This window comes from Python bivittatus, unplaced genomic scaffold, assembly GCF_059951505.1.
Source record: "Python bivittatus isolate LINGU-HERP-01145 unplaced genomic scaffold, Pbiv_v1 ctg000410_np1212, whole genome shotgun sequence".
NCBI classification, from domain to species: domain Eukaryota; kingdom Metazoa; phylum Chordata; class Lepidosauria; order Squamata; family Pythonidae; genus Python; species Python bivittatus.
In genome coordinates this window covers 7,621,685-7,644,332 of record NW_028277067.1, presented here as the reverse complement: position 1 = coordinate 7,644,332, position 22,648 = coordinate 7,621,685, and the positions used below count along the sequence as shown (strand labels likewise).

Genomic DNA, 22,648 nt, shown 5'->3' with positions numbered 1-22,648 from the left:
GGGGCAGTGGAGGACATAGTGGATAATGTTCTCCACTTGACCAATATCACAAGGGCAGAGATATTGTTCAACAGGGACCTTACAAAACCTCCCTTTGAGATGTGCAGAGGGCATGGTCTGCAGGTAAAGGGAAGTTAAAGCCCTTCTCAGTGAAGCAGTGGTTATGTTAACCGGGTACTAGGAGAAGCTGCTATGTTTTTTTATAATGATGGTACCAAGATGAAAATTTGGATGATTGTACTGTAGTGGCATCTATTGGCATCCCTTTCAAAAAGCCTATCTCTAATATTTTCTCTGTTCCAAGAGCTAAGTTCTCCCAAAGGTGGTAGGGAATGGATTTGAAGGATGGGTGACCAAAGGTTGGTCCATTGATTCCCATCTGTGTAATGGAGAAAACAGAGTTTGGCAAGATGAGAAAGAAGAAGGCTTTCAAGTTCGTTATAGTGCCCCAACCATGCAAGATGTATTCTAACAGGATAGAAGGTAGCCCTACCTCCATCCTTAAATAGGCAGCAGGGGTGCCCTGGGGGAGGCCCAAAATCTTCCTAATGAAGTTGTTTTAGACCACTTCCAATTGGAGAATATGTAGGCTGGACTAAGTAGTACAACAAAGCAAAACAAGATGCCATGGAAGGAAGCAATGGCAAACCACTTCCAAAATGCATGGATATGTTCATGGAGTCCCCAGGAGTCAAGTTCTTATTGGTGGCATATGTCCAATACTTTAAAAGTCAGCCTCTTGAAGTGACCATCTCACTGTTCTATTTTTCTGAGGGTCTAAGCTATCCATCAGGATGTGATGCAACATTTTCCAATCTGAATATGCCACAAATGAGAATATGGCCTGCTCAGACTCCTAACAACTGTAGGCCATACGGTTAAAAAACCACCCTCCTTGCATTTTACTGGGCTGCTTCAGGAAAGGAAGGACAGAGGAAGTATTTCCCTTTGCCCCCATCAGCAGAAACCTCTGCATTTATATACCTACTGCTCTATAGCTACAACATTACTGTAAGTATTAAACCTGCACTCTCCTGTCCTCTAAAAACATAGAAAATGGTCTTATATCAGGCCTGTTACTTTCCACAGTCTTAACCAAAAGACTATTGCACTGACTGCCATTTTAGGCGGGGGGGGGGGGGGGGAGAATCAGTCACATATTTGCCCCTTTTTGTGTTCAAAGTTAGAAAAGGATGCATGGTTTCAGTTTTGGCCCTGTTTGAGTTCCTGAAAAACAGGAGTCCTCTGGGGGAAGAGGCAGATACCCTGCAATATTTTATCATAGGTCACACTTGGGTTGTGATAATGGATGGTTACCAATATATGTTTACTGTGACACTGTAAAGACAGGTTTTGACACAGTCAAGATTACTGGATGCAATACACTGATAAGAAGCAGCTTCCTTTTATTTAATCCTGAAGAGTGAATAGCCGCTTCATCTGAAATGTAAGGGATGTTGAAATTATTTGGAAACAGAGCATCTGCAAATATATCTAGGGAACTTGGCTGCAAACAGATGAATCCTGATCTGATCCTGCAACGCAGTTCTGATTGCCATTCTTCTTCTTTTATCTGCAGGACAGCCTACTCCAGACATAATCCGTCTACTCTGTTTGATCAGCCTAGAAGGGGATGCTCTGGGTTACCCCTGCTTGGTAGGTTAAAGACAGATGGGCCCAGCAGAGACATTTTAATAGCTGCTACATTTCTGTAGAATCTGCTACACCTAGAGATCCATATGGAGGGTTCCACTACTCCTGTCTCTTCCCAGAACAATGAAGCCCTAGCTTTTTAAAGAGTTCAACAACAGTGCCTGAGATTGTTTTTAACATCTATTTATGTTTGATTATTTTCAGCTTTTTATTATATTGTTGTTTAATTCTATTCATCCAAATGAATATCACAGTCTAATCAACTGGTTGTTCCAAGTAGGCTAGATTAGTAGGCTTTTGCAAAATTAGTGGTTTCTAGTCTAGTAAAAGTTTAAAATGTCTAAATATTTGATGAATCTTATTGCTATTGCACCAATAGACCCAATTCCAATTGGTATGACAGTTTATTTATTATTATTTTCTCCAGGTCTTGCCATATCAATGAATCACACCTTCTATTTTATAGCAATAATGTCTGATAAATTGTTCTAAGTACCTATAAATCTGAACTTTGAAATCCCTAATAATAAGTAGTAGTAGTAAATAGTAGTAATCTGGATGTTACTGCCTAGAATCTTTGGAGCAGAGCAGAATGTCAGTTTCCTGTCTACAAGGCTTTTAAATTTTATGTTTGAAGAGAGGATAGAGTTTGCAGAGGTATCTATTATGTCAACCAAATAAATGTCCTCCTACTGAAGGAAGTGTTAAGAAAAACTAGGGATCCTTTTCCTTATTATATGGGGTTACCTCTTACCTCTTTCCAAGAACAGACTGGCTTCCGATGCTATGAGATGTAGAACTTCCAGTGGCTTGACATGGGGGCTCTTTTAATATTATCATAGGATGGAAATGGCCACAAAAAATTTGAACTAAAATCCTGTGCCAGGTTGGTTCTTAACAGGGCACTTGGTTAAGCAGTAAAATGAGCTTCACACCCTAGCCAATGTTCACATGCATGGCTGTCCTGACCAGTTTTGCCCCTAAATAATCCCTTGCTGTTTGTTTCCACTTTGCTGCTACCCCCTCCCATCTCTCTTGAGCCTTGGGCTCTTTGATTTTAGTTACCATGTCATCAACATAGACCAGAAGGATGCTCACAGATGAAATCTTGTCCAAGCAAAACATTCTCCTGAATGCTTTCACATTTTACTATACACGTGCATCTTGTAAGAAAGGGCTTCAGTATTAAAATACATTAGTGCCTTCACTTGGCAGAACAGAAACTTAAGAATATCATAATCTTTTAATAAACAATGGCTACCTTAAAGTCAATTAAGTTAAACTGTATAGTTTTACCTAGTGACTGGAGAAGAGTCCTCTCACAAAACTTGCTGTACTGTATCTCTTTAACAACAGTGGCTTTAGATGTCCAATGTAATATTTTGTGCACAACTAGTAGCAAGTGAAAGGGTTTGAGTAATATTTTTTATTAATTTCTATTTGTAGTCATCAATAACATTGCACAAGAACATATATTGGAACACATGTCCTGAAAAGTTGCTGATCCCTCCTGTCCTTGGCTCTGGACCCTTCCAGCTATTAGAAATGGCCATCAGAAACAAGCCATTCCTTTCAGAAGGGTGCCTAATAGATTTTTTTAAATGCCTCACCAAAAGATACCCACCCAACAGAGCACCACTGCCCGTCCCTCTCTATTCCAAACTTCAATATCTATAATTCCTCTTATCAAAATGTTGGATAAGTCTCCAGGCTAAAAAAAAACCCAAAAACCAATATTGAAAACACAGTCCTGGTTTTTATCAGCAAGAGACTGCCTGTCAAAAAAAATGGCACAAACTCAGAATGATTAATTGTGTTGTGGTTCATCCTACTTCTACTACACCTCGACTACTTCTCATATTCCAGAATACGTAGCACATACAGTTCTAAAGCATTTCCTCCCACACTCTCTGCTGACACATTTCTGTGTCAACGTCCCTCCTTTATCCTTCCCACATCTAACACTAATTGATAGCCTGCAATTTCTATAGAAGGGCCATCCCCTTTCTCCACCCTGGAATATCTGGCTACCTTCTGTAGTATTATTGTTCCTCCATATTTATCTGCACCTTTATCCCAGCAACAATGGATCTTCTCTTACTCACCTTCATACCAATTGTGATCTTTCTACTTTACCAATGGAGCATGACCTTCAAATTCCTCTGCAAGTTGGCTTTCCTCGTTGGCTGGATTTTACTCTTGTCTGTCACACTATCCCCTTTGGTAGCTGTATTCATTGGACAAAGACCAGAAAACTTTAAGTGAGTAGATGTTGATTCTAGCTTCAATTTGGGGGATGGTCACAATGGTGAGAACAAGATAAGTCTTGGCACCAGGTTTTTCTGAAAAATAGGCTAGTGATGGCCAACATCTTCAGACTCGGGGCCACAGCTTTACCTGCAAAGCAGCATGATAACCAGATAACCTCACCCTTCAGCTCAAGGAGATAGTAGCCTTTCCTTCCTTCCTTCAAGAAACTAAAAGTACATTGAAAAAGAATGATGGAGCTCGCTATTGGGAGCATCTTTTGGGGGGCTGGATTTGTACCCATTTGTAAATTATTTATTCAAGATTGGCTGGACAAGGGAAAAAGCAGAGAAATGAGAGTAGCTCTTGCAAAGAGTGCATAACTACTTTTTGCATTGCTTTTGACCATTTTCCATGAGTTTTTCCTTTCAACAATCCACTGGCATTGAAAAGATTAATAAATTATTTATGGTAAGAACTCATGGTTACAGTCCATTTCATTAGATGTCTGAAGTGTTTCCCTAGATAACCAGAAATATTTGTTCATGTATACAGACATGATAGGAGATGGGGAGCTGCAAGCAGCAATGTTAAAGGAAAATTAAAGTGTATAGGCAACATCATTACTCTAACAGTTAAATGAAGGCATTTAAAATCTTTACAGTCCCCATTCGCAAAGCAGTGTTGATAAAAATACAAACCTCCTATCATTAATGAGCTAATTAACACCAGTAGCAGAATAAATATCCTTTGCAGATGCACAGTTGAACTGATACAGCTATTCTACTTCAATGTTTTCATTTAATTTATATTGTGATGGCCACTTTAAATTCAATAACAGATGACACCTAAAAAGTATTCCCATTGATTTCTGAATATTGACTTTCGGATGGCAAATTTGTGCCTATTTATTCTTTTACATAGGTTGACCTTTTTGTTGAATGTAGAAAGGTTAGGATCTTTTTAAAGGGGAGAGGAGAGGAACTAATCAATTAACATATAAAACCAAGATTTATTTCAATACTTAGGTGGGCCCACACAGTCTTCCTTATTGGGATACTGATATCAGTGGACAAAAAACAATGAAGAAAGCTTACTTTGAACAAGGATATAGGGAAAAGAAGGAAGCTGGGGGTGGGAAGGAGAGGGCTTTTTGCTCAAATAAATATTCTGTCCCTGGGCCTCTTAACATCTTTAAAAGGCCCTGAGAAATGCATTTTTGTTAGATAATAAGATAAATCAGAAGATGAACTGATGAACTAACTGGATGTTGTGGGACTGATGTTGTTAAGCCCTGTAATAGGATTGCTTGTATAGAGATGGGGAGAGCTGACATCTGGGTGTGTTGTATACTTACACTGTGTCACAGTTGGCTGTCCTGGTTGTTGCCTGTTTAAGGTCAGGGAACCACTTGTGAGATCTACCACTCAAGCCCATTGAGATGCTCTCAGTTAAATTTAAACCATTTGCTCACAATCTCTTTCTCCCATGCTATCAGGCTGACTGAAAAACAGCTAAACTGCAGTGAAAGCCTGCTTTATATGTATGTAGCCTCTGCGTGTGTGTATGTGTGTGGGTCTGTGGGTCTGTGTGTTGTATGGATGTGTGTGACAGAGGAGATGGGTAGATGGGTAAAGGGAATGAGGCTGGCTGACAGAAGTGTGGCTGGACAGAAGGATACTAAAGAAGTAGTAAGTAAATAAGTAGAAGAGTGTGCAGAAAAAGGAAAACAGAGGGACAGTGTGGAATGCCAATGACTTTGCTTGAGTTGTAGTGATATACAAATGCACGTACATGAACATTATATGTTTGTGCAATGCAGATGGATGTGCTTTGGCTCTCCTAACTGTTGGTATGCAGCCCCTTGGAGTAAAATGGTCCCCCACTCCTGACAAACATCAACCACCTCCTAAATTCTTTCCATTCTCTTTGCTGGGTTCTGTCAGAGAGACAATGCCAGAAATTTCCTTATGGAAAATCTCCCCCCCCCAACCCCCTTCACTCAGAGCTAGACTAGAACTCTGAAATTCATCAGGGGCAAACAAAATATGTGTTTCCCCAATACCAAAATTAATTATCTCAGAAGAATGCATTACCCACCTCCAGTCCTTTGTGGATTCTCCGATAAGCAACTGATAAGCAAGTTCAGGAATATCACACCTTAATTACATTTGATAACAGCAGATAGAATTATATACAGAAAATGGATTACATGCCCTAAAGGATCATTGAACTCATACTGGCTCAACTGGAGCCCTGGAAAGTATCTGATTTTGAGGAATGAAGGCAGAATTCTCGGACATTCCTCCATTTGTTTTTCGTTTATCCTGTTTTTTTAAATAACTCAGGGCTGCAAACATACCTAATACTCCTTCCTCCCCTATTTTCCCCACAACAACAACAACCCTGTGAGGTGAGTTGGGCTGAGAGAGAGTGACTGGCCCAAAATCACCCAGCCGGCTTTCATGCCTAAGGCAGGACTAGAACTCACAGTCTCCTGCTTTCTAGCCTGGAGCCTTAACCACTAGACCAAACTGGCTCTTTCATTTCACTTTTTGAAAGCAAGCAAGAGCTTGCAGTCTGACTTGGAGGAAGGCAGGTGGGGAGGGAATTTTTTAACAGTTATCTCTTTGTTTGGGCCTGTTGTTTCTGCCATTTGTACATTTCCTTATCAAACTGCTTTTACTCCCCACTGAAGAATCTGTGGCTATGTTTGTACAGTACGCTAATCCCTGCTTAACTCTGGAATTAGCCCAGTTTTTCTGGGTGCACTTAAGACAGATAAACTTACTACACAAACCATATTTGCAGAATACACTAGATTAAAATGTGGTTGGAATATAATGGATTGCATGTTATGTGAAAACAGCATTGATATAATTTTACTCTCAGACAGGAAATAACTTTACAGGATTTATGGTCACAGATGCCAAAGTAACTTGAACAATCCTGTGTGCATTGTATTTTGTGATATCTGTTGTCCAGCTCCAGCCTCATCAACAAATGTTTCTGGCAAGACCTTTATAATCTTCCCTAGCATTCTATTCTTATTCTGTTTAAAATGTATTGTAATCTGTTTCCATAGGGTGGTTAGTGTTAAGGAAATGTGCTGGCAGGGAAAAAGACAATGGTATTTTATTTTAAGTGCAAGAACTGGGAGAAGCATAGCAAGGGCATCTCACTCTTTGCTACATTCGTGTGAAAAAGAAAGTATACCCTCTTTGAGTTTTATGGTTTTATGTATCAGGACATAATAAAAATCATCTGGTCCTTAGCAGTTCTCAAAAGTAGGTAAATACAACCTCAGATGAACCACAACATGTGACATATTATACCATGTCATCATTTATTTTACAAAAAGAAAGCCAAAATGGAGAAGCTATGTATGAAAAACTAAGTACACCTTATGATTCAATAGCTTGTAGAACCACCTTTAGCAGCAATAAGTAATAGTTTTCTGTATGACTTTATCAGTCTCTCACATCATTGTGGAGGAATTTTGGCCCACTCTTCTTTACAACATTGCTTCAATTCATTGAGGTTTGCAGGCATTTGTTTATGCACAGCTCTCTTGAGGTCCCGGCATAGCATTTCAATCGGGTTGAGGTCTGGACTTTGACTGGGCCATTGCAACACCTTGATTCTTTTCTTTTTCAGCCATTCTGTTGTAAATTTGCTGGTGTGCCTGGGATCATTGTCCTGTTGCATGACCAATGTCAGCCAAGCTTTAGCTGTTGGACAGATGGCCTCACATCTGACTCTAAAATACTTTGGTATACAGAGAAGTTCATGGTTGACTCAATGACTGCAAGGTGCCCAGGTCCTGTGGCTGCCAAACAAGCCCAAATCATCACCCCTCCACCACCGTGCTTGATGGTTGGTATGAGATGTTTGTGCTGATATGCTGTGTTTGGTTTTTGCCAAACGTGGCACTGTGCATTATGGCCAAACATTTCCACTTTGGTCTCGTCTGTCCAAAGGACAGTGTTCCAGAAGTCTTGTGATTTGTTCAGATGCAACTTTGCAAACCTAAGCTGTGCTGCCATGTTCTTTTTAGAAAGAAAAGGCTTTCTCCTGGCAACCCTTCCAAATAAATCATACTTGTTCATTCTTTGTCTAATTGTACTGTCATGAACTTTAACATTTCACATGCTGAGGCCTGTAGAGTCTGAGATGTAACTCTTGGATCTTTTGCAATTTCTCTGAGCATTGCACGGTCTGACCTTGGGGTGAATTTGCTGGGACGTCCACTCCTGGGAAGATTGGCAACTGTCTTGAATGTTTTCCACTTGTGAATAATCTTCCTCACTGTAGAATTATGCACTTTAGATTGTTTAGAAAGGGCCTTATAACCCTTCCCAGATTGATGGGCAGCAACAATTGCTTCTCTAAGATCATTGCTGATGTCTTTACTCTTTGGTATTGTGTTAACACACACCACAATGCTCAAAACCAGCAAACTCCTAGAACTTTGGCTTTTATAGAGGTAGTCACACTTGCTGATGATCAGTTATCAAGGGCATTTGATTAGCAGCACCTGGCTGTTACTTAGCTTCTTCATACCTATGGAAGCAGTAAGGGTGTGCTTAGTTTTTCACACATGGCTTCTCCATTTTGGCTTTCTTTTTGTAAAATAAATGATGACATGGTGTAATATGTCATGTGTTGTTGTTCATCTGAGGTTGTATTTACCTACTTTTGAGAACTGCTAAGGACCAGATGATTTTTATTATGTCCTGACACGTAAAAGCATAGAACTCAAAGAGGGTGTACTTTCTTTTTCACATGACTGTATAACCTCACTACCACCACACTGATGAAGCTTTTTGTACATTTCTTGCACAGAGATACACTTTAAATCAACAGAACAATAAAAGGAGAGGAAATCATAGAAGCAATGATAGAAAGATCATTCTGATGGGATTTAGTGGTCAGGAGGTTGAGCCATTAACAGTGATTAAAAAGAGTGCTAGACACAATACTAATTGAGATATGGGCACAAAAGTCTTAAAGAGTGTAAACAGGAAGAATTTTAAACATTGTATGCTTGTGGTCAGATAAAGGTCAGTCTTAGTTGAGCTCCATAGGAGAGATTTAATCTCTTCAGTGGTGGGAGAAAGATCCAGTAATGCTGAGGAAGCATTGGAACAAAAATGGAAAATCAGGGAGGGGAACTCAAGGATAAAGGAACAGGTAGGAAAAAAATATGGATGCATACTTGTCTTTTCTAAAACTCAAGATGGGCATAAATAAAACAAGGGAATGAGAAGAAGCTTTCCTTCTACAGTGGCATAACAGTAAAAAATTAACAGAGAAAAGATATAGGGATATTACATTTCCATAATGTTAGTAAACTTTAGAGGAAGAGAGATGTTTAGTCTAGGGTGGCAAAAAGTCAGGCACAAGCTTTTGTAAGCTACAGCTCACTTCATCAGATACATAAAGTGGCTCGACTGATGTAGGTTTTAAATTGGGGTGAGATATTGATCTGAACTACTCACCAACAAGATCAATGGACAAATCAATAGAGCCAGATCAATTCCCAGGAAGGACCTATTAAAAGACAGAGCACAGAAAAAGAACACCAGGACGAAAACACTACAGGCTGTCACCTACAGCTTACAGCTCAAACCATTCAAATACATTATGAATAAGTTACAGCCCATACTGAATAATGACACTGCACTTTCTCAAGCACTGGGTGGCAGGCCCATACTTGCATACAACCACCTAACCTGAAGCATTTTTTCACACGCAACAAGCAACAAGATAATTATGCCAACATGATAACCAGAACCTGCAAGCAGATAGCTATGTTGCCCCTACATCTACACTGATAGCACTGTCCCAGGCCCCAGCAGATACACACACAAGATTAGAGGTGCCTAAACATGCTGTTCCTCCAGTGTGATATATGCCATTATCTGCCAACAATGCCCCCTGGATTTTACACAGAATAAATGGAACAAATATTATGCAAAAGAATTAATGGACATAAGTTTGACATCAGGGCTCAAGACAAGGACAAAGTAATATCAGAGCATTTCAACCTTCAGCACACTCCAAAGCAAACCTTAAACTGACTTTTCTGGAAAAAGAAGAATTTAACAACATCATTGAGCAAGAAATTGTTAAAGGTACATCAAAAGGTTTCAGAGAATCTCAGAAGGTCTCAACAAACACAATCGGTTTTTAACATGTTACAATTGTTAATGGATAAAGTACTTGTAATCTGTCTCACATGTAACCTTCATGTGCATATCCAACCTATCTTCCCCTCCCTTCCCCTCCACTATTTCCCCCTACCACCTCACCAGTTTCAATCCTCCATCAGTCTAGCTACTTTATGCATCTGATTAAGCAAGCTGCAGTGGATACAAGAAGAAAAGGGAAAGAAAGAGCTGCAGTGGGTTCTTTGTTCCCCTAAACCAGGGGTCCCCAAACTCTTCAACTGATCACCCCCTTCATGAAGTTTCATATTTTTTTTATAATATTTTATTGAGATTTTAAAGATACATATTTAAAAGTTAGACATGAAAAAGAAAATTTGAAATACAAAATATAAAGAAAAGGAAAAGAAAAAGTGAGGTAAAGTAAAAGAAAAAAAGATATGAAAAATAGATAACTTCCAATCTATCTCTGTTCTTAGAAATAATAAGGCTATCATAAGTGCTAGTTTTTAATACATTAAATAGAAATAATTCTTTGTCTGATGAAGTTTCATATTGTTCAATGACGCCCAAACATTTATTATATGAAAATAATGTAATAAATACTACTTTAACTATGGATAATAATAACAACAAGAATAATGGATAGTGCCATCAACCCTTGGGGGTCAATATTGACCACTTTGGGGAACCCTGCCCTAAACCATGTGTTTGTGTTCTGCTCTTCACAGGTTGCTCTGCTTCTTCATTCGTCCACTCAAATATATCTACAACATCACAATCACTGTGCAAGGCTCTGAGAATCTGAATATCAAGCAGCCATATGTGATTGTTTGCAACCATCAGACAAATTTTGATCTTATTGGTATGTGGCTAGCCTATCACATCTGGAACAGCGTATGAATGTTTTGAATTTGATTCCAAATGATTTGAATGTTATTAGTCACATTTATTTCTATTCTCCTCCCAGTCTCCATTCCCAAAATGGGGAGAAGGCAAGATAAAAGCACAGGATGAATCTAAGGAGATAGAAGCTTCCAGTTTCAAAGAGAGAAAGATGTTTCTCCAACTAAAGTACAACATTACTAAATCTGAGCTTTGCAACATTTTGATGCATCTAGATAAAATTGCAAATTTCCCACCCCAAATTTCTGAATGATTCAGATGGAAACAAATGACAAAAAGTCTGTTGCTGTTGCTTGATCTGTTTTTCTCAGAAAACATACAACTTTGCAATTTATACAATATAACACAAGATAGAAAATGCATATGGTTGGATGCTATCATAAATTTAACAATCCAAAGTTTGTAAATAATTACCATTGTGTACCAACTTTCTATTGGAATTCTGTTGACATCTAAACAAAATAACAAGCAGTGCTAATTTCCCTATTTTCCTATACAAATGTATACCTTTAGATGCTTCTATTGCTTTTCAATACTTACTTTAGTTGCTGCTGGTAAACTTAATCCTATATCAAAAAGGAAGACAACCCTGTATTTAAAATCACCTCCAGGAAAGACTTGTCAGCCTATGGTTAGCAACTCAAGCTGAAACAATTCCTGGAGATCCCCCCCCCCCCCCAATATAATGTGTGCATGTATCACAGTCTGCTTGTGTCTATCTACCAGAAGCCAGACACTTTTCAAGGCAAGGCCATGAAAAAAACACACTGAAAAACTGCTGATTAAAATTAGTTACCTATAAAATAAGGCACCCCATTTAATAATATTAATTGATCCCCTATCTGCATACAGCAACCATTCTCTTGCACTCAGAAACACACCATTACACACCTATATTTTCCTCCCTCCTTTTAATAGATACAGCCAAAAAGCAGGATGGAAATAGAGGGAAGGGAAGGGAAGGGAAGGGAAGGGAAGGGAAGGGAAGGGAAGGGAAGGGAAGGGAAGGGAAGGGAAGGGAAGGGAAGGGAAGGGAAAGGGGAAAATCTAGATGGAGACAAAACAAGTGACTTGACAGGAAAAAAGAAAAGAGAAAAGTTCTATTTAGGCATTAAAAAGAGTTAAATTCACCAGGCAAACTGTCTCCCCAAGTAACTGCCAATCTCCAAAGTCATCCAGTTTTTCAGCACTGTCTTTTGCACCACTTGCCCATTCATTTTTGTTTTAGCGTTTATTTCATAAACTACAATGACTGGGTTCACAAAAATAAACCAGATCACATCATGGCATGATACAGTTTGTAAGCCCAGACTAAGTATTACTTTTTTCTTTCTCTCTGCCCAGCCCCAAATTGCCCAGAATGGTGAGGTGGAAGGTTGACTTGGGAGATATGTTTGGGAATAGTACATCTGGGTTGTTCAGGTTCTGTATGAGCCGTGAAGTTCTAATTACTCTGTTTCTTTCTTTCAAGGAATGGCGGAGATCCTGCCAGAGCGCTGTATACCAATTGCCAAAAAAGAGCTGCTGTACTGGGGGCCTGTGGGCTTGTGTTGCTGGTTATGTGACTTGGTTTTCATTGATCGCAAGAAGAAGCACCAAGCCAGGGACATCATAGACCACCTTGCAGAGAGGATGCAGCAGGAGGATGTGAGCCCTGAGAGAGAAATGTGGGAATATGGGAGAAGCATGAATAATGGGAGGGGTCCAAGTACTGCTGGAGAACTGCTGCAGCTGTTGGTAGGGATGTTCTTCAAGGGGAGCGCCATATACTTTGCATGTAGAAGATCCCAAGTTCAATTCCTAGTATTTCCAATTAGAAGGAGAAGGTGAGAAGCCAGTTTCCCACTAAGATCTTGAAGAGTCATTGTCAGCCAGAGAAGACTGGACTTGGCTAGATGGACAAATAATTTGACCTCATATATGGCAACTTCCTCTTCTCTAAGTGGCTTTCCCACCCTCCTTCAATGGGTGATGTTGGACTTCAGTCCCTTTTAATCCCCTGCCAGGATGGCCACTAGCCCTACTAGTTGGGAATCATGGTTATTTGAGGTCCAACACACCAGGACAGCAGCTGCTTGGGGAAGACAGTCTTAGGATTGAAATTTAATTTAATAATTTTAAAAACCTGCATTCCATGTGGAATTAAAACAAAGGCTCCTGAGAGCCCAAATTACCTTGATCTTCTTTTGTCTGCAGAAGGAGCCCTGAGATCAGGAATGCTCTTATGGGCCAAAGGGGGGAAATAGCATTTTTAAAGAGCCATTCGCTTGTTGAGCCTACTCTGCTCACTTAACTAACTTAACTTAATTTAACTTAACTGGAAGGTGATATAGGGGTGTTGAAGCTTTTAGGGATAAGCGGATATAATTCCCTCACTCTTATTTCTCCCCTTTACTATTATTCTCAGCCTAGTTCCAATACTGTTAATGGAGAAGGGAAGCTAATTTGTTACCATATTGCTATAAAAATCACCCCCCTCTCCTCTTCTTTTATATGTGACCCTTAAACAATTAGTCACTGAATATATTATACATCCCAATGACCACACATGGAATGATCCAGTGCATATCAATGTATCTGAGTAGTGATTCTGTGTCCTTCATTTTAGTGTGCTTCTAAATACAACCTGAGTGGATGTCAAAAATGCTGAGCAGGATTACATCCAGTTAGTACTGGGATGGGAGACTGCCAGGAAATCCCAGGGTTGGCTAGACTGCAAAATTAGAAAAATATCCCAGAAGGTGTTGGCAAACCATTTCTGTACCCTGCTGCCAAGTAAATAACATGAGTATGTCCATGTAGTTCCCAGAAGCTGAGCTCGACTTGAAGGAGACAATTCTGCCCTACTGTCTCAATTTTGGCTCTAAAACAGCTTTCTCTCTGTTTGAATAAAAGACCAATGGGGCGGAAAAGTGGTTTGTGGTGCTTTAGGGAGAGTAGAGTAGAAATGGATGTGTGGGAAAGTTTACTTCAGAGGGGCAAACGGACAGTGCTGGGGATTGCTAGTATGGAAGCAAAAAAGCATCCAAGCACCTGGGTATCCTGAAACCTGGAAGATATTTTCCCTTTCCCCCCACCCACCCCCCACCAATATCCCAGGCCTTTAGCAGATGCAGCCAAATGTGGGAAGGCAATGACAGTCCAAGCCTACCACCATGGGACTGAGCCCTTTCTGGAGTCACAGATCTGCTCCTAGAGGGGAAAAATTAGATTAAGAACCTTGGACTTGGCCCTCATTTAGAACTTAGAGACGGGTGGGTGAGCTGGGGGCATCACAAAATGGCTGCCACTCTAGCCAGGGTCAATCACTAAACATCTGTTGACATTTACCAGAAGATGAAAGACTTACTTCCCTCCCCACAACCCCAGATGATTTCTAATACCCTTGTGGGTCTTTTGCAACACATGTGTTTCTATTCAGTGTCTTGTTTTGAAAGAATCTTTAAGAAATAAAGTAGGGTGGGGAGGCTGGCTGACACCAGTTGTGGTATGAGAGTATTTCATTCATAGGCGGCATGTTGCTTATTCCTGGAGTAAGAGGAGGAGAAAAGAGAGGAAGTCCAGCTACTTTTGGGAAACATTAAAGAGGAGTAACATGGCAGCCTTTTCCCAGACTTCCTGACCTTTCTGAATTCAGCAGGAAAGTCTGCAGAGAGCCTCTGCTTGTCTATGCTTAAAGGCAAATGTCTCCAAGAGCCCTGTTTTATTGGGAGCCCGTCATTCAAAGGATCCTTCTTGGGACTCAAGCCCCTTCTTCACTCCTCCTCTCCACCATTTCCTGTTCAACCTGGGGCAGTTAGGGTGGGAAGCAGCAGATTGAGAGGATATGCATCCCACTCCTCTCCTGGGTAGTAGGGCACACACTTTAGAGAAAATAGCTGAATAAGGGTTGGAATGTTTTCAGAAGATAGGCTGCACTATTCGAATTGTAATTGGTGGTCTTTTTGTTTTCCCCTCCTGTCTGCTTGCTCAGCTGAGGATCTGGGTTTACCCAGAAGGCACCAGGAACCAAAAGGACACCATGCTTCCCTTCAAGCGAGGGGCATTTCACTTGGCTATAAAGGCTCAGGTAAAAAGTTCCTGATGATGAAGCTGATGCTTTGTGAAAGGGGGAAGTTCTGACTCACATGTCAGGTGCTCTCATAAACACTACTGTTCAGATTTATGAATGATTAGTGAAATACCTCTAAGGAATTGTGAGTCTGTATGAGTAAAATGAAATTGCTATAGATTGCTTTGTTTCTGTTCTCTCCTCCTTTTCCTTTATCCATATACAATGTATTGATAAAAACACCCTTGAGCAGAAATAAAGGCAAAGATGTCTTCGAGTGGGGCTTAACTCCTGATGACTTTATGGACAAATCTTGCAATTTTCTTGGCAACAGTACAAAAGTGGCTTAACTTTGCCTTCTCCTGAGGTATTTTTTGACTTCCTAGCCTAGCTTACAATCCTGGGACTTCTTAGTGGTCTCCCTTCCAACTACTAGCCTGAACTACCACGCTTAGCTTTCAAGCCTACACACAGTCATCCAGGTGCTGCTGAGGCATACATGTTAAGGCTGTGCACACTTCAAAAAGTATTTGGAAGAAGTGCTTTGGAACTTGCACAAGTGTAGCATCTCTCTTCATTAAAGTAGCACCTTTTTTCAGGTTCATGTGGGCTATTTTAATGAATAGCAGAGAGGTACCATGCTTGAGTGAGATCTGAAAAATTTCTTACTAATCATTTTTGAAGCATGCTCAGCCCTGATATACATGGCAACCTATATAAAAGCTGAGGATTCAGTAGACAGAAATGTGTTATAAAAAATCTTGTGGCATTTCAACAGCCAATACATTTCTTATGCTTGCTTTCCCAGCCTAGTGACCTCCAGATGTGGCCTCTCATAATTCCCACTCAACATTGCCATAATGACTGGGAGTTAGAGGGCTTGTAGTTCAAGCCATTAGGAGAGCGGTGGTTTAGGGAAAGCTCTCACACAGTGTAAGTTTTATGGACTAGCACCCACTTCATCTAATACATGAAATAGAATTAATTTCCACAGAAAATGGGGAAATCAGGAGAATAATTGACTTTCTGATCCTGAAATGCCTATTCTAATCAGTTACTAGTTCCATCTAAAAGCTTTAAATTCCTGTTCGGAGAAGGCTTAAACTAACCTTTCCTACCTGGACATTTTCCAGATGTATTGGCTCCAACTTCTAGAATTGTCAGCAATGGCTACATTGGTGAAGGAATTCTGGAAGTCCATGCATCTAGAGATACCTAGATTAGTGAGAGCTGTTGTAAAATCTGTGGCTGCAGAGGACTGCCACAAGGGAAGAAAAAACTCATGATGTATTTCTCCAAGATTCTACCTTTCAACTTTCTTTTATTCTATAGACCCCCATTGTCCCCATTGTGATATCTTCTTACAGGGATACTTACAGTTTCAAGGATAAGAGATTCAAGCCAGGTAAGTCTAAATGGCAGAGGGCCATGCCTATTAGTTGCCTAACTTTTTTCTTTTTGCCATTGGTTTGCTCTGTCTTGCTTAGAAAGTTAAAAGATAGAAATTTATGACAGAAACTTTTTCCTTCATCACTTTCCATGTGAAGTGATTCATGTTTACTCAGGTATCAGTCCTGCTATTTTTAGTGGGGCTTAAGCTGCACTTAGGTAGAAGGAGAAAACCTGATGCCCTTCATTGTTCTGGATTTCAATTCTCATCAGTCCCATCCAGCATAACCAGTGCCAGAGGACTGAAGTCTAAAACATATGGAAGGTTTTTCAGTACATGAACCTATCCATCTACCCACCCATTTTGATTATGGTGGTATACAAGTTTGATAGAAGAATAGTTCTGTCTACAGAAAGGAATTTATCCCCCACTCCAAAAGGTTAGAGATTTGTATGACATTTCCCCATGGTAGTTTATATATTTAGGTGCAAATTTAGAAACTTTTGCTTATAGATTAAATAGTAGTGGCAATGACAATGCTTGTGAAATTTGGATTATCTACAAATATGCAAGAAATAGACAACAAATAGATGCAAATAACCTAGACTCTCCTGCCTGATAACAGATACCTATCATATCCCCCTACCCCCAAATGTACTTTTAATTCCCAAGATCTAGTTCACTTCTGTTTCTGTCCTGTTACATATCCCAGAAATCTCTCTCTCTCTCTCTCTCTCTCTCTCTCTATATATATATATATATACACACACACATACAGTACTGTGCAAAAGTTGTAGGCAGGTGTGAAAACATGCTGTAAAGTAAGAATGCTTTCCAAAATATATATTGTAATTGTTTATCAATTTATCAAATGCGAAGTGAGCGAACAGATTGTTGTTGTTGTTGTTTAGTCGTTAAGTCGTGTCCGACTCTTCGTGACCCCATGAACCATATTGCGCCAGGCCTTCCTGTCCTTCACTGCCTCCCTGAGTTTGCTCAGTTTCATGCTCATTGCTTCAGTGATGCTATCTAACCATCTCATCCTCTGCCGTCCTCTTCTCCTTTTGCCTTCAATCTTTCCCAGCATCAGGGTCTTCTCCAAAGAGATCTCTCTTCGCATTAGGTGGCCAAAATATCTGAGCTTGAGCTTCATTATCGATCCTTCCAATGAGCAATCAGGGTTGATTTCCTTTAAGATTGACTGGTTTGACCTCCTAGCAGTCCAGGGGACTCTCAAGAGTCTTCTCCAGCACCACAGTTCAAAGGCATCAATTCTTCGGCGCTCAGCCTTTTTTATGGTCCAGCTCTCACAGCCATACATTACTACTGGAAAAACCATAGCTTTGACTATGCGGATCTTTGTCGGCAAGGTGACGTCTCTGCTTTTTAATATGCTATCTAGGCTTGCCATAGCGAACAGAAGAGAAATCCAAATCAAAATTTGGTGTGACCACCCTTTGCCTTCAAAACAGTATCAATTCTTCTAGGTACATTTGCATAGTTTTTGAAGGAACTCGGCAGGTAGGTTGTTCCAAACATCTTGGAGAACTAACCACAGATCTCCTGTGGATGTAGGCTGCCTCAAATCCTTCTGTCTCTTCATGTAATCCTAGACAGACTCGATGATGTTGAGATCAGGGCTCTGTGGGGGCCAAACCATCACTTCCAGGACTCCTTGTTCTTCTTTACGTTGAAGATAGTTCTTAATAACATGGGCTGTATGTTTGGGATCATTGTCCTGCTGCAGAATAAATTTGGGGCCACACGCCTCCCTGATGGTATGGCATGATGGACAAATATCTGCCTGTATTTCTCAGCATTGAGGACACCATTGATCCTGACCAAATCTCCATTTGCAGAAATGCAGCCTCAAACTTGGAAGGAACCTCCACCATGCTTCACTGTTGCCTGCAGACACTCATTATTGTACCACTCTACAGCCCTTCAGCAAACAAACTGCCTCCTGCTACAGCCAAATATTTCAAATTTTGACTCTAACCCTAACCCAGTCCAGAGCACCTGCCATTTTTCTGCACCCCAGTTCCTGTTTTCGTGCATAGTTGAGTCGCTTAGCCTTGTTTCCACGTCAGAGGTATGGCTTTTTGGTTGCAATCCTTCCATGAAGACCACTTGTGGCTAGACTTCTCCAGACAGTAGATGGGTGTATCTGGGTTCCACTGTTTTTCACCAGTTCTGTGCTGACGGCACTGCTGGACATCTTCCAATGTCAAAGGGAAGTAAGCATGATGTGTCTTCCATCTGCTGCATTGCTACATTAAGTTTCCTCAGCTGACCACTGCATCTACAGTCCTCAACATTGCCCATTTCTTTGTGCTTCTTCAAAAGAGCTTGAACAGCATATCTTGAAACCCCAGTCTGCTTTGAAATTTTTGCCTGGGAGAGACCTTGCTGATGCAGTAAAACTACCTTGTGTCTTGTTGCTGTGCTCAGTCTGGTGTATGACCTGTGACATGAAACTGTCTTCCTCAACTTAGTAGCAGAGTTTGGCTGTTCCTCACCCAGTTTTAAGCCTCCTATACAGCTGTTTCTGTTTCAGTTAATGGCTGTGTTTCAACCTACATATGAAATTGATGATCATTAGTACCTGCTTGGTATAATTGGTTAATCATACACCTGACTCTAATCCTACAAGATCCCTGACTTTGTGCAAGTGTACAAAGTGTGCAAGTGTAAGAATTGATGCTGGTTTGAAGCCAAAGGGTAGTCACACCAAATATTGATTTGATTTAGATTTCTCTTCTGTTCGCTCACTTTGCATTTTGTAAATTAATAAACATAAACAATTACAATATATATTTTTGAAACCATTCTTACTTTACAGCATTTTTTCACACCTGCCTAAAACTTTTGCACAGTACTGTATATCTATATCTATATCTAATCTATATCTATATCTATCACACACACATACACACACAGATACCTGGCCATTAATATAAAATGTGCTTTCAAATTCTAGTGCCCAAAGTATGTGCTGTGCCTGAAAGCAAACAAACAAACAAACACATTCTCTTAGAATTCATAATATTCTCCCAAACTTATACATACTATACATATCTTACTATATCCTGCAAATTCAAAGGGCCAATACTGGGTTTGGCTTCCTTTGGAAAAGACTCTAGAACCTTATGGTGATTACTGAATATAATTATAAAACTATAAGTAGAGCATTTCTGGCAGCAATATTTATTCCTACCAGGCCCAGGATTTGGGTCTTTAGGCTGTAATAAACATGACAATTAATGCAATACAATACCTGCCCCAGGTTTGTCATTTCACATTAACTCTCTGCAGTAACTTTCCTCAACCTTCTCTCTTCTAAATGGGCATTCTGGTTGAATGACAATGGAAATGGTAGTCTAATACTTCTGAAAGGCACCAGGCTGGGGAAGGTGCCTTTTGGAGAAGCCCACAAATGCCATGATATTTTCAGTTACCCCTCTATCTCTGAAACTACAGCTTCCTCTCACACACAAGAAATTATTTTCCAAAAAGTCTTGTAGCATTTTAAGACTACAAATTTATTATCACATAATAGTTCATGAACTTTATAAACTGTTTTAAAAGTTGTCAACTTTTATGAACATTTCCTCTCCCAGAATTATACTTTATGCATCTGATGAAGAGGTCTGGGATGTTTGAAAGCTTACAGGATAATCAATACATTAGTCTTTAAGGTGTTACAAGATCCTTGTTCTTCCTACAAATACTCATACTCATACTCAAGATATATTTTCACATTTCCAAACTAATATGCCTTTTTGTCATTACTGGTTCCCATAAAAGAATACTCCCCTATCCAGCTTGAGGTTAGTGTCTCCTCTGTTGTTCTGTTGCTATAGTCATGGAATAGGCGATGATCATGTAGCATGGGGATGGGCCACTTTTAAGCTTACAGGATCTACTTTGTCAGAACTCCAGGATCCATTGACCCAGATGCAAAATGGTAGCCTGGAGAAAAAGAACAGTCTCTTGTTCACCCTAGGAAGCACATCTGTGGATGACCTACATACACAAATACAGATCTGTATGTTTGTACATAACCAGGATTCTAACTAAACGTTAGAAGATCTAAATGTTTCTCTTGCTGAACATTTAGGAGTTGGAGGTCTCATCTAGAAATCTGCAAATTGATCCTCATTTACTTATGTCTACTCTTGATATACAAAAGGTCTTTTCTATACAAACAGCAGACAAGATGATAAATTTATTTCCAGATGGACCCAGTTAAATAAGCTTCAGTAAAACAAAAACCTTGGAGGGAGACTAGATAGTGTCTCTATTTGAGAAAATTCTAGCCTTTTCTTTCAAAAAAGACGAATGCTATTTCTTTATGTAATTTTAGGCTCTTTAGTAAAGTATTAACATTAGCATTCCAAAGTGATAGCATCCAGATACAGTTTTAGCACATACTGTAATGAACTTTTTGTCCAGACTAAACTATGCTTACTCCAGAATTAAAGCAATTATATTTTGAGGCTGCAGTGCAATGTCCATATTGATAATCATTCAAAGCTCCTCCAAAGAATTGCCTATGTGACATAATTCCAAGCTGTTTCCTGGAAAACATTCTGTAATTTAAATGAGTCCTCTGTGCCCCTAACATCAGCTGCAGCAAGAATATATTGGTACTTGGTATGCCATTCCTATCTCCTTCTTGAGCAACACAATCCTTTCTGGAATTGTTCCAAATGTCTACATAACATTATTGTTGTCTTTCTTTTTCTGCCTCCCTTTGATCTCCAATAGGTAATATAACCATTCGGATTTTGCCCAAGATAGAAACACAAGGCCTTGACTTACAGGATATTTCTGCACTAGTTGAGAGCACTCGCAGAATGATGCAAGAAACTTTTAATGAGATTTCTGGGAAGATGTGTGGAGAAAAGGATGAGAGACAATGAGTGCTCCTGATCATGGAAGCTTCAGAAGAAACACTGGTCAGGATGGAAGAGAGACAAGTACATTTCTCTCCCAAACAAGGCCAGGAATCAATTATACCCTGAATGGAAAAAAGAGTAGCACCGCCTGGTTACCTAACTATAAAAAAATACTACATATGATCTCTTCCAAAGAATCTATTTTAGAGAGAGTGAGTAGAACAAGAGGAAGACTTCTGTGTCCATCTAAATCCATCTTTCTTGTCTGGTCATCACTAAACATGGCCTGTTTGATCATATATCTGCCATCCAGGGCTTTGGTTATAACATGTACTTTACTGCTGAAGGTAAATTAATTCAAATAAGTGGTAAAGCTTAGAGAAAGAAGTGCCTTAGGTCTCCATAGACAAAACATTTGAATCTACTTTTAGAGGTATATCACTTGGATCTAGGAAGTCATAATGTGAAAAACTCTAGGTGAGTCACTCAGCAAAGCTGCATTAGGCAACACAGTGACATGGGCAACAGTGTGCTGCCAAATTTTGATCTTCTGGATTCTCTGCCCCACCTTTTTCTTATAGATAATAACAACAATAACAACAGTTGTAATAGTAATATTCTATTAATATTAATAGTAATAAAATAATAGTAATAATAATAATAATAATAATAATAATAAAAAATTAATAGCCATAGTCATAATCTTACACATTGCAAAACAAAGCACCAGTCTCTAGTATCACACTGCAGCAATGTCTTTGGAAGATGCAAAGATTTCACTAGGACAGTAAAGCAACCTGGAAGGCTAATTCACCCCCTGGAAAAATGAGTGTTCTGTGGTTGGCCATGCCCATCATGGAAAATTCCTGTTTCAGATTCTTCTGATTGCAATATAGGCCATTTCAAGTATCCAGGAAGTGATATAGTCTCCAAACAGGCTGTTCCGAGCAATCTTGAGTCCTAGCAACATGGAACATTCCAACATGGAATTTTTTTCATATCACCATATTCTGTGAATGCACCCAATCATATGTAGCTTGTTTTAACTGACTGCTACTTTATTAACACTGTACTCTTTGTGTTTAGGTTTATAGAATTACTAAGCCGGATCATATTTTATTCTTCACTTAAAATGTTTCCAGCAGGCCAAACAGTAAAAGTAAAGGCATATAAATATATTCTGAATATGTGCAGGATGCATTATTCTCAGGTATTTGAGGTTAAAGAGTGATGGGAGCCCTAAGCAGACTTGTAAGCTGGCTAAAGCTCTAACATTTGAATGGACAATTTCTATAAAACCACAAAAGGAAGGTTAGAGTTTACTACATTT

The 22,648-nt window shown here is 39.7% G+C and overlaps 1 pseudogene across 1 annotated transcript; it reads left to right on the top strand.

Moving 5' to 3' along the window:
• Positions 1-3,536: 3,536 nt before the first annotated feature.
• On the top strand, positions 3,537-21,352 carry LOC103058714 (1-acyl-sn-glycerol-3-phosphate acyltransferase alpha-like; annotated as a pseudogene). Its single transcript, XR_015796621.1, has 6 exons — positions 3,537-3,914; positions 10,802-10,935; positions 12,448-12,623; positions 14,950-15,045; positions 16,360-16,432; positions 21,188-21,352. The product of XR_015796621.1 is annotated as a 1-acyl-sn-glycerol-3-phosphate acyltransferase alpha-like (transcript).
• Positions 21,353-22,648: the final 1,296 nt, after the last annotated feature.